The 11,135-nt window shown below is 28.3% G+C and overlaps 2 long non-coding RNA genes across 2 annotated transcripts; both read right to left on the reverse strand.

Annotated features, from left to right (window-relative positions):
- Nucleotides 1-567: 567 nt before the first annotated feature.
- Nucleotides 568-876, reverse strand: LOC123883001. The gene is made up of 2 exons (XR_006800092.1): nucleotides 746-876; nucleotides 568-649 (listed from the first exon to the last, which is right to left on the reverse strand). It is a non-coding gene; the product is annotated as an uncharacterized LOC123883001 (long non-coding RNA).
- A 7,453-nt stretch (nucleotides 877-8,329) lies between these two features.
- Nucleotides 8,330-10,785, reverse strand: LOC123883003. Its single transcript, XR_006800094.1, has 3 exons — nucleotides 10,655-10,785; nucleotides 10,462-10,558; nucleotides 8,330-8,572 (listed from the first exon to the last, which is right to left on the reverse strand). It is a non-coding gene; the product is annotated as an uncharacterized LOC123883003 (long non-coding RNA).
- Between the last annotated feature and the right edge of the window lie 350 nt (nucleotides 10,786-11,135).

Here is an 11,135-nt window from a genome sequence, read left to right on the forward strand (position 1 = left end):
ATAACTTATATCGCTTTTGTACCATAATATAGGTCACTTTAGGGAAAAAAATTGTATCGTAATATATGTCGCAATGAATCATTTAATGTTATTTTTCCTATTGCTTGTTAAAAAAAATATATTTTTCCTATTATACCCATAACTATTTATTACTTTCTCTTCTTTCAAGTTTTATTTTTTCCTATTATACCATAAATGAACTTATCATTGCTATCTTTTCCATACAACATTAATTAACTTTCTTAATATGTGTAAAAGTGCTAAAATGACATGTATTGTGGTACAGAGGGAGTAACAAACATATGATGATACTATTAATAATATTTTCATTAGATACTGACCCATATATATATATATACTCCAAATTATCAAATTGATTCACAAAAACATATTTCAAATTATCATATTTTACTTTTTCAATTTTTCTTAATATATAAGTGTGATTTTTTTTTCTTATAATTTGGGACGAAGGAAGTACATGAGAGAAATTATAAGATTAACATTAAGATGAGCAATGAAAATGGAAGGTCATGATAGAGAAATAAGACTTACTCTCTTAACTTTTTACATTCATTTCTAAAGCACACCACTGTTTTTGGATCAGCAATTGGAAAGTGTCGATAGCAATCTTCGTCAGTTTCGCACTTTACTTTATTATATGTACAATAAGAATAAAGAAATATTACTAAAATGGATGAAAGATTGTGTATAAAATAAACAAAAATTATTATGACAATAAACTTACTTATACCAACGACTACAACGATGAAAAGAGAAATAAAAAGTATCATAATATAAACAAACTTGAGAGTTTCAGCCATTTGTTTTTTACCTTTCAATGTACAAATTTAAAATGTTTTGATGACTTTATATAGTAAAAACTTCTTGCTATATTTATGTCAAATAAGTAATTTTTAATGATTATGTTTTTGCAATATGTCCTTTAAAATTAGAATAATTATTAAATATCTTCAAAGGACAATATAATTAATACTATTTGTCCCTTTAGCTCATAGAATAGATCTCACAGAATAATTTTGCTTGTAATTATAAAATTCATTTACATTCAAAAAAAAAATCATTTTCTTTTTACAACCTTTCATTATTATATTTGTTCCAGTAAAAATTATTAAAAAAAAACATGCATGCATATTAATATATGAGTAGAATTATATGTCTATGTAAAAATTATAAATAAATAGGCACTTGTATTTGTATATGATAAGAAATATAGGTTCTCGTTGAAATTATAAAAAAAAGACATGCATATTAATATATGATTAAAAATATAAATCACCACATAAATTATAAGAAAATAGGCACGGGCCGTGGAAATGAGTCGAGCTGAGTCGAACTCGTCTGGGCTCGACTCGACTCGATAGGAATTGGTTCAACTCAAAATTCAGCTCAAGTTCGACACAAACTCTTTTTTCAGCTCAAGTTTGGCTCGTTTAAAGTTGACGAACAGTTCGATTCGGCTCGTTAGGTTCAACTCGTTAAGTTAAATCACATGATTTCAAGTCAAATTTTTTGTCAAAATTTCAAAATTTGATCTTTAACCTTTTAAACTATTTTTTATTTAAAAAGAAAAAGCAAATATTAAATTAAAATAAAAGTCATCCCAAGTGTATAATGAAAAGCCTTTTGAGAAAGAGAGAGTTTAAAGAAATAAAATTATTGTTTTGGTAAAGGGAGAGTGGGTAATAGCCGTACGTAGGAAATTGAAAAGTTCATAGTTAAAAAGTTTTGAAAAGTTATATATATATATATATATATAACTGAGCTAGTTCATGAACCAAACGAGTCGAACTATATATAATTTATGTTCAGCTCATCTATTTAACGAACTTAATTTTTAACTCAAGTTCAGCTCATTTAGTTCATGAACCAAGTTCATTGGTCAATTATCGGATCGAGCTTCAAACTATTCACGAGTTGGCTCGGGTCATTGTCAGCCCTGGACACGCATATTAATAGATGAGTAGAAATAAACGACTGCGCCGAAATTATAAGAAAATAGACATACGTATTAATATATGAGTAGAAATATATGCCCGTGCCGAAGACCGGAGTTATAAAAAAGTAGGCAGACATATTTATATATGAGTAGAAATATAAGTTATTATGGATAAAAAAAAATAGGAATTACTATTTTAATCCATCTTTCTCCTTTTTTTAACACATCACTAAACAAGGAGCTATTTTTGTCTTTTCATTTAAATTGAAATAAAATAATATGGATCAGGATCAAATGACACCAACTAGTTTGACACCAAATGTTACACCTCTCAATAACATTTTAACCGATATAAATTTTATAAAATCTACCGTTGGATTGAAAGTTTATATCATATATATCATTTGTGTAAAATTTCAGGCAAATCCAAAATCATTTGATATGCTATTGCGACACATAAACATTAACGGCGTTTAAAAAAATAGACATACCGTTAATTTTGATGTATCTCAATAACATATCAAATGATTTTGTATTTGTCTAAAGTTTTACATAAATGATCTATATGATATAAAATTTCAATCCAACGGTGGATTTTATAAAATTTATATCGGTTAAAACGTTATTGAGAGGTATAACATTTAGTGTCAAACTAGTTGGTGTCGTTTGATCCTGACTCAAACAATATTATTATAATCATTATACTCTATTATTCATTGCCTTTATATTTTATTTCTACTATTTATACAGGACCTATATTTTTACTCATATATTTGTTGGATTAAGCCCTAAAATCCAATCTATTTGATATTATTTGCTTTTGTATTGTAATTTGATTTATATATTTAATATATATATATATAAGAAGAAATTTCTTTACTAAGTTTGTTTTCCAAAATAATAAAGTCTCTAGAATAGATTGTTCATGTAATTAAACATTAAGTGAGACTTAATCGTGAGATTACATTAACTTAAGAACACTATTCTTAAAAGTATATATATGTAGTCAAACTTTAATATGAGTTGGGATGATAATAAAGCGTAGAGACTATTATGTATGTAGACTGATGACCATCTCACGGATCATGGATATGAGATATTAAGTCTATACATAGATATAAATATTAGGAGTAATATTTATATTGAATTGACCCACCAAGAGAGTACTACATAGTATGTTATGAAAGCGTCATAAAATACTCTCATATTGATAATAGTGTACACCATTCTTTGACCTGAAACCACGATGATCCCGAGATGTGGAATTAAATGTTTGGTTGTCATTCAAACGTCGTCTGTAACAGGATAACTTTAACGTTGGTAAATGGACATTTAATGAATCTTGCTTGCTGAGGGACATGAGTGTCCTAGATGAGATTTGTCCCTCCTGCATAAAATGAGATATATCTTTAGGCCTCTTGATGAACATGACTGAAAAATTGCATCGCCATGCCAAATTAAGTCAATATGAGATATTGGGCTTATTCGTTACTCAATATGTTTCAGGATCAAGAAATATAAATATTAGACTTTACAAGGATGACACTATTTATGCCTTGTGTTCATGATAGTAGGGGTTATACGTATTAGTAGGGGTCTTACATGATAGTAGGGGTTCTACATGATAGTAGGGGTTCTACGTGTTAGTAGGGGTCTTACATGATAGTAGGGGTTCCTGCATGTGTAGTAGGGGTCCTGCATGTGTAGTAGGGGTCCTCTGGTATAGTAGGGGTACTTTGTGTTAGTAGGGGTATTACCTGAACTGTTGTTTGATGGTTTTAAATGCTACTGATTGTTTATAACCATGATTAATTATATTGTGATGAATTGTTGATTATATGTGTGGAATATAATTGTTGTTGATTGTGTTGATGATGTTTGTTTAAATGTCAAAGAAGTATATTAAAGTGTTAATCAACTTAATAAAGAAGGATATTAGAATTATATTATTCTAATAAAGAAGGATATTAAGGTATAGTGTTGTCTTAATAAAGAAGTAATGTTGGATAGTGTTCCACATTAGTAAATGAAGAGCTTAATTCTAATTAAAATGACTGTGAGTGAATTCATGAAATACATACATGCATTCATGAATATATGTGATATTGGATATTTCAATAAAGAAGGATATCGGATTATATTTATCCGATAAAGAAGGATATTAGAGGTGAGATACTCTAATAAAGATGGTACCACATACATTAGAAATGTCTAGGATGACATAGCATGAAGTTGAAGCATTAGATTTGCATTAGGTTATGTGTACATTATTTAATATTTGATATGTGACACATATGTTTGAAATTTGTGATAATTGTCTATGTGTGTTAGACTTGTTGTATGTGTTGATTGTCCGATGATTTTAAATGTAATTGACTTCAATATCTTGTGAATTATGATTGATATTTGATTATAACTTTTCGTAGCTTATAATTAAATGAGACTAATGATGTATGCTTAAATGAAGGTTGAGTACAATTAGGGTGTAACTCCTAATTAGATGTGATAAATGAAGTATATGCATGAGTTAGAATATGCATGATTTGTGATGATGTGTTTAAGTATCATTTACTTACATTTGTATATTTTGAGTATGTTATCTAACTCTCTTTTATGTGTTATGTGCTGGACCGTTGGGGGTCCAGATTTCACAGGTTTTGTGGTTATCGATGTCGAGTCGTTGGTGAAGCTCCGCTCTGATTGTGACACGGGAAAAGGGTTGTATTTAGTATATAGGGTCTTTATTGACTATTTGTATTTATTTTTGAAAAATGTATCTTTATAAAGAAGATTTATTTTGTATAAAGCGAGTTTTACTAATTAATTAACTTAGTATTATTTTCGTAAAGAGGAGTGTAATATCTTGAACCAACAATTTATCAATCAATTGATTTAAGTCTAGGACTTTATTTTATCCGCTGTGTCGTTTTTGAGAAAAGAAATTTTTAAGCCATAATAAAGGCATTAATGGGTTTGGGTGTTACATTTCAGATTGCATGGTGGAAGGAAGGCTTATAAGGATTGATAGGTACCACCTATATCAACAAGATGCATCTTCTTTTCGGTAGCCTATTCCATTAGAACTCCATAGTGAAGCGTGCTTGACTTGGAGTAGTCTTTGAATGGGTGACCTTCTGGAAGTTTCCCGGAAAGCGTGCGAGTGAGGACAAAGCACGCTGAAAGGACTCGTGTTGGTTTGTGGGGTCAGTCGGTCATCCTGAAAGCCGTTTGCGATGTTACAAATGATATCAGAGCAGACCTCTTCTAGTACGATGTGGTTCGGGGACGAACCAAGCGGAAGTTGGTGGGCATGTAACACTCTAAGCTAACGAGGGCGCAGGGAGTGGTCGCCGGTGCATGAGGCATGACAATGTGCGGCTCCGAGGGATCCTGAGGCTGTGCAGGTTTCAAATTGCATGGTGGAAGGAAGGCTTATAAGGATTGATGGGTACTACCTATACCAACAAGATGCATCTTCTTTTCGGTAGCCTATTCGATAAGAACTCCACAGTTAAGCGTGCTTGAATTGGAGTAGTCAATGTTGAGAACTTCTCGGCTTCAGATACAAACATGAATTTATATCAGTGCGCATGAGTATCAGTGAAGAAAGAGACATGCGAACTTTTTGACTGACCCACTGGAAAGCAGATCTACATTGAGGCCGACTGATATTCTGGTGTACGGGTGGGTAGGAGGAAACATGCTTGGGTGTGTTGGAACAAAATTGGTTTGTGAACAATTACCTCTTAGGTTTTGATGATAACAAAGTATTAAAACTACAAATTGGATTTGCTAATGTATGTTAGAGTTTGCAGGATAATAGACTAAAATTCTAATGAGGAATTTTATTATGTTATTTAACATAAGTTCGTCCTTTTCGTTAAATTTGGTGTTATATTTTTTCTAACTTTTTGTTAAATTTTGAGCTAATTTCTTCTAAAAGTTGTCCGTGTACGCAAATTCATTAGTTATGTAGACGATTTAAACAAAAATTTGACTAAAAAGACTAACTTGAAACGTTTTAAACATAAGGGACCAAATTGTAACTTAAAATAAACATAAGAGACTAAATATGAAATTAAGCCATATTAAAATTATAACTATTATACACGAGACAATAATCTTGCATTGGCGAGTAATTTTTTAAGGGACTAATTTCGCACTATACAGTATTCGACATATTATAATTTTTTAAATTAATATATTATTTGCATTATCTTAATAGAAAAATTATAAATTGAAATTAAAATATGTTGAAATTCTGGTGTCACTGGAATGATGTTTGCCCAGATGTTCCAACAATTACTTAAAGAATAATGCTGTACTTAATGTTGGCACATCTTACGAAACATAAATAAAATGACAACAAGTGAATAAACTACGCAGGAAATTGTTAACCCAGTTCAGCAAACAGCCTACTCTGGGGGATACCAATCCAGGAAGGAAATCAACTAATAGTTCTAGTTACTTAGACCTCAGAGTTTACGTCTTATAACCTAGACATCAATCATGCAACTTCTATCTAGGAACTCCTAGACATGAGATCCGATCTCATTTCCACTCAACCAACACAGACAGTGTGGTTTGTACAATGTTCAATATAATGTGGCGACAATCTCCTAGACAATACTTTACTCTTGCTTAAAAGCTTATGAGTAAATCATACATAGTTAACAAGATAGATAGGACGCTCCTCCATTCATAAATATAATCTGATCAATTTTCAATGATCATTAAGGATGGATCAGAACATTCCAAAAGTGTTTGAATGACTTTAGAAAATAAAATAAGTCATACAGTTGTTCCATTAAGTCCGACTTATTTCAAGGACATCTGATCATATCAAATCTTTATCAAACGTGCTCCTATGTGGATTTCCATATATAGCAGATGCTCGTATTAAATGCGCGAGATTTCTTAGCAAACAACTTGTTGTAACTAATGTTCAAATATTTGGTGCAACATCTTGCTTGTATATTTGTTTTAGCAAAATGAGGCCAATTCAAATATCCAACATATGTAATATAAAATTAAGGGTAAATGATCATTTACCCCCCTGCAAAATAAGCAAATTTTCGTTTACCCCCCTGTGCATATTTTTTTTCTGTTTACCCCCCTGCAAAAAATAAATTCTCTCATTTTGCCCCCTGGCTGTACAGCAGGACATGTGACTGTGCAAATCTGCTGACGTGGCTTGTACACATGGAAAAAATCATTTATATTTTTTTAAAAAATTCCACGTCAGATATTTTTTTTTATAAAAAATAAATTTTTTTTCCTACAAAATAAACGAACCAATTTTCTTTTCCCAAAATTAAAAAAAAAAATTCCTACAAATAATTTTTTTTCCTACAAAATTTTAAAAATTATATTTGTTTTCCTACAAACGAATTTTAAAAAAAAATTCCTCCCAAAATACAAAAAATGAATTTTCTTATTTTACTCCCAAAATAAAGATTTACTCCGAAATAAAGTTTATTTCCAAATTAAATATTTTAAAGATTTATTTTCAAATCTCTTTGAATTAGAAAAAAAACATAATCTTTAATTTTTAAAAACAAAACTTTATTTTTTTTGTTAATCTCTTTGAATTAAAAAAAAAAATAGAAGAAGAAGTTTTATTTGTGTTTTCCTCTTCTACCAAAATTATATGTGATATTAAATTATGCAGCAAAAAAAAAATAAAGCAAAATTATGCTTCAATTCTTATGTGATATTAAATTGTGCAGCAACCTTAGCTTGCACTATATCTGCAACTCTAAATTATGCAGACAAAAATAAAGATTCTATTTTTTTAATTAAAAAATATTTGAAAATAAATCGTTAAATTTTTTATTTTGGGGACAAAATAAGAAAATTTAATTTTTTATTTAGGCAAAAAAAGTTATTTTTGTACGAAATCTTTTTTTTTTTTTAATTTTTTTTTTATTTTGTAGGAAAAAATTTATTTGTAGGAAATTTTATTTTTAATTTTGGGAAAAAAAAATTCGTTTTTTTTTGTAGGAATTTTTTTTTTAAATATATTATGTGACATGGAATTTAAAAAATAAATATAAATGATTTTTTCCACTGTACAAGCCACGTCAGCAGATTTGCACAGTCACATGTCCTACTGTACACCCGGGGGGCAAAATGAGGGAATCTATTTTTTACAGGGGGGTAAACAGAAAAAAAATCTGCATAGGGGGGTAAATGAAAATTTGCTTATTTTGCAGGGGGGTAAATGATCATTTACCCTAAAATTAATCATTATTCTAGTTACGAAAATATCTCCATATCATAAAAAAATCGCGGCAACGCCACGCCCCGTTCGTACGCACGAATATTATACTAGTTTCATATAAAATATATTAACTTCATAGAGCCTTATAATTAATTTCATAACAAAATAACATAAATAATATTTTGTCAAAATCCAACAAAATAAGTGAAGACGATATTATTAAACCCGAACTTGATGTAAGAATATCAAACCCTTACAACTCAATTTAAAAATAAAAATAATGCAACACACTTTAATGAATACCCCATCATATGTGAGAGAATAATTCTCCACTTTATTCTCACGAACAAACACCTCGATACTACTATCTGATCCCGTTCTAAGGATCTTACCTGCATATAATTCATTAAAGAGAAATAAGAAGAAAACATGGGGTGAGATAAGTTTCAAATCACTTCAAGTGGTATAATAATTTCAATATATAGAAACAAACACACAAAAGTACATTTGAAAAACTAATAATAATAATAATAATAATAATAATAATAATAATAATAATAATAATAATAATAATACAACTGATTGAATTTAGTGAAATTGTGCTTAATTTAGGAGCTACATTAAATGTATACACCAACCATATTTTATCAACACAAATTTCAAGGTCATCCCCTCCACTTACAACTATCATTATATTCATCCATAAAGGGTTCAATAGTCTAAGTCAATCATTTAATTCGATTTATAGAAGTCTAGTGAAAATAATCCATAAAATTTTTAGGGTTAAGTTTTTAGGTCTCTATAAAAAAATTGGGCATGTTATGGTTCCTATAAAAATTCTATGCATGCAGTTTTAGTTCATGTTATTTATCAAAATTGTTTAATTATTCTTAAAATTTTTATATTTTTGAATAATTATTTTTCAGATATTTTAACAATTCTATAAAAAGATCAAGATAAAAGAAATGAAAATCTCAAATTAGAAGTCATATATTTAGCTTCTGTTTTTTTGAGGAACGTCTTATATTGTTCTGAACAAGTCTTCAAAATAATCAATAAAAAATGCACATTGGTTTAAAATTAAGGATTAAAACTACGTGTATAATATAATTTTATAGAGACTATGTCAATTTTTTATAGAGAAGAAAACAAAATTTGATAAAGTTATAAAAATCTAAAAATATTTAACCCGAATTTTTATTTTTATTAAATTTCAACCAATTTTAGTTGTTAAAATTGTTATTGCAACCAAAACCTTTTGTTCACTTAAGTTGCTTCCACTCCTTGGTCTAGTTAATGGCTAAGGCATATTTTGAAGTCATTCATTTTGAGTCTTTCAAAATTGTTTCCTAATCGTTGCCTATCGTTTAGCAACGATTTTTTTTCTTGTAGAAACAGTTTTTGTCCATTGCCTTGGTTTCAACACATTTACGTTTTTTTTATATAAGTGAATGCTCTGAAATTTTCATATTTAATTACTGTTTGTGAATTCAAATTTTAATTTTCTCTGTCCTTTATAAGGAGGGTGATTATATATATGCATACAAATTAGAATATCTTACTCTCTAACTATGATGATATTATCAAGTTAGTAGATGATAGTTGTACAAAGACATCCCGAAGATAAGTGTAAAACTCAATAATATTATAACTTATATCACTTTTGTACCATAATATAGGTCACTTTAGGGAAAAAAATTGTATCGTAATATATGTCGCAATGAATCAATTAATGTTATTTTTCCTATTGCTTGTTAAAAAAAATATATTTTTCCTATTATACCCATAACTATTTATTACTTTCTCTTCTTTCAAGTTTTATTTTTTCCTATTATACCATAAATGAACTTATCATTGCTATCTTTTCCATACAACATTAATTAACTTTCTTAATATGTGTAAAAGTGCTAAAATGACATGTATTGTGGTACAGAGGGAGTAACAAACATATGATGATACTATTAATAATATTTTCATTAGATACTGACCCATATATATATATATATATATATATATATATATATATATATATATATATATATATATATATATATATATATATATATATATATATATATATATATATACTCCAAATTATCAAATTGATTCACAAAAACATATTTCAAATTATCATATTTTACTTTTTCAATTTTTCTTAATATATAAGTGTGATTTTTTTTCCTTATAATTTGGGACGAAGGAAGTACATGAGAGAAATTATAAGATTAACATTAAGATGAGCAATGAAAATGGAAGGTCATGATAGAGAAATAAGACTTACTGTCTTAACTTTTTACATTCATTTCTAAAGCACACCACTGTTTTTGGATCAGCAATTGGAAAGTGTCGATAGCAATCTTCGTCAGTTTCGCACTTTACTTTATTATATGTACAATAAGAATAAAGAAATATTACTAAAATGGATGAAAGATTGTGTATAAAATAAACAAAAATTATTATGACAATAAACTTACTTATACCAACGACTACAACGATGAAAAGAGAAATAAAAAGTATCATAATATAAACAAACTTGAGAGTTTCAGCCATTTGTTTTTTACCTTTCAATGTACAAATTTAAAATGTTTTGATGACTTTATATAGTAAAAACTTCTTGCTATATTTATGTCAAATAAGTAATTTTTAATGATTATGTTTTTGCAATATGTCCTTTAAAATTAGAATAATTATTAAATATCTTCAAAGGACAATATAATGAATACTATTTGTCCCTTTAGCTCATAGAATAGATCTCACAGAATAATTTTGCTTGTAATTATAAAATTCATTTACATTCAAAAAAAAAAATCATTTTCTTTTTACAACCTTTCATTATTATATTTGTTCCAGTAAAAATTATTAAAAAAAAAACATGCATGCATATTAATATATGAGTAGAATTATATGTCTATGTAAAAATTATAAATAAATAGGCACTTGTATTTGTATATGATA

Source organism: Trifolium pratense, linkage group LG5 (assembly GCF_020283565.1).
Source record: "Trifolium pratense cultivar HEN17-A07 linkage group LG5, ARS_RC_1.1, whole genome shotgun sequence".
NCBI classification, from domain to species: Eukaryota; Viridiplantae; Streptophyta; class Magnoliopsida; order Fabales; family Fabaceae; genus Trifolium; species Trifolium pratense.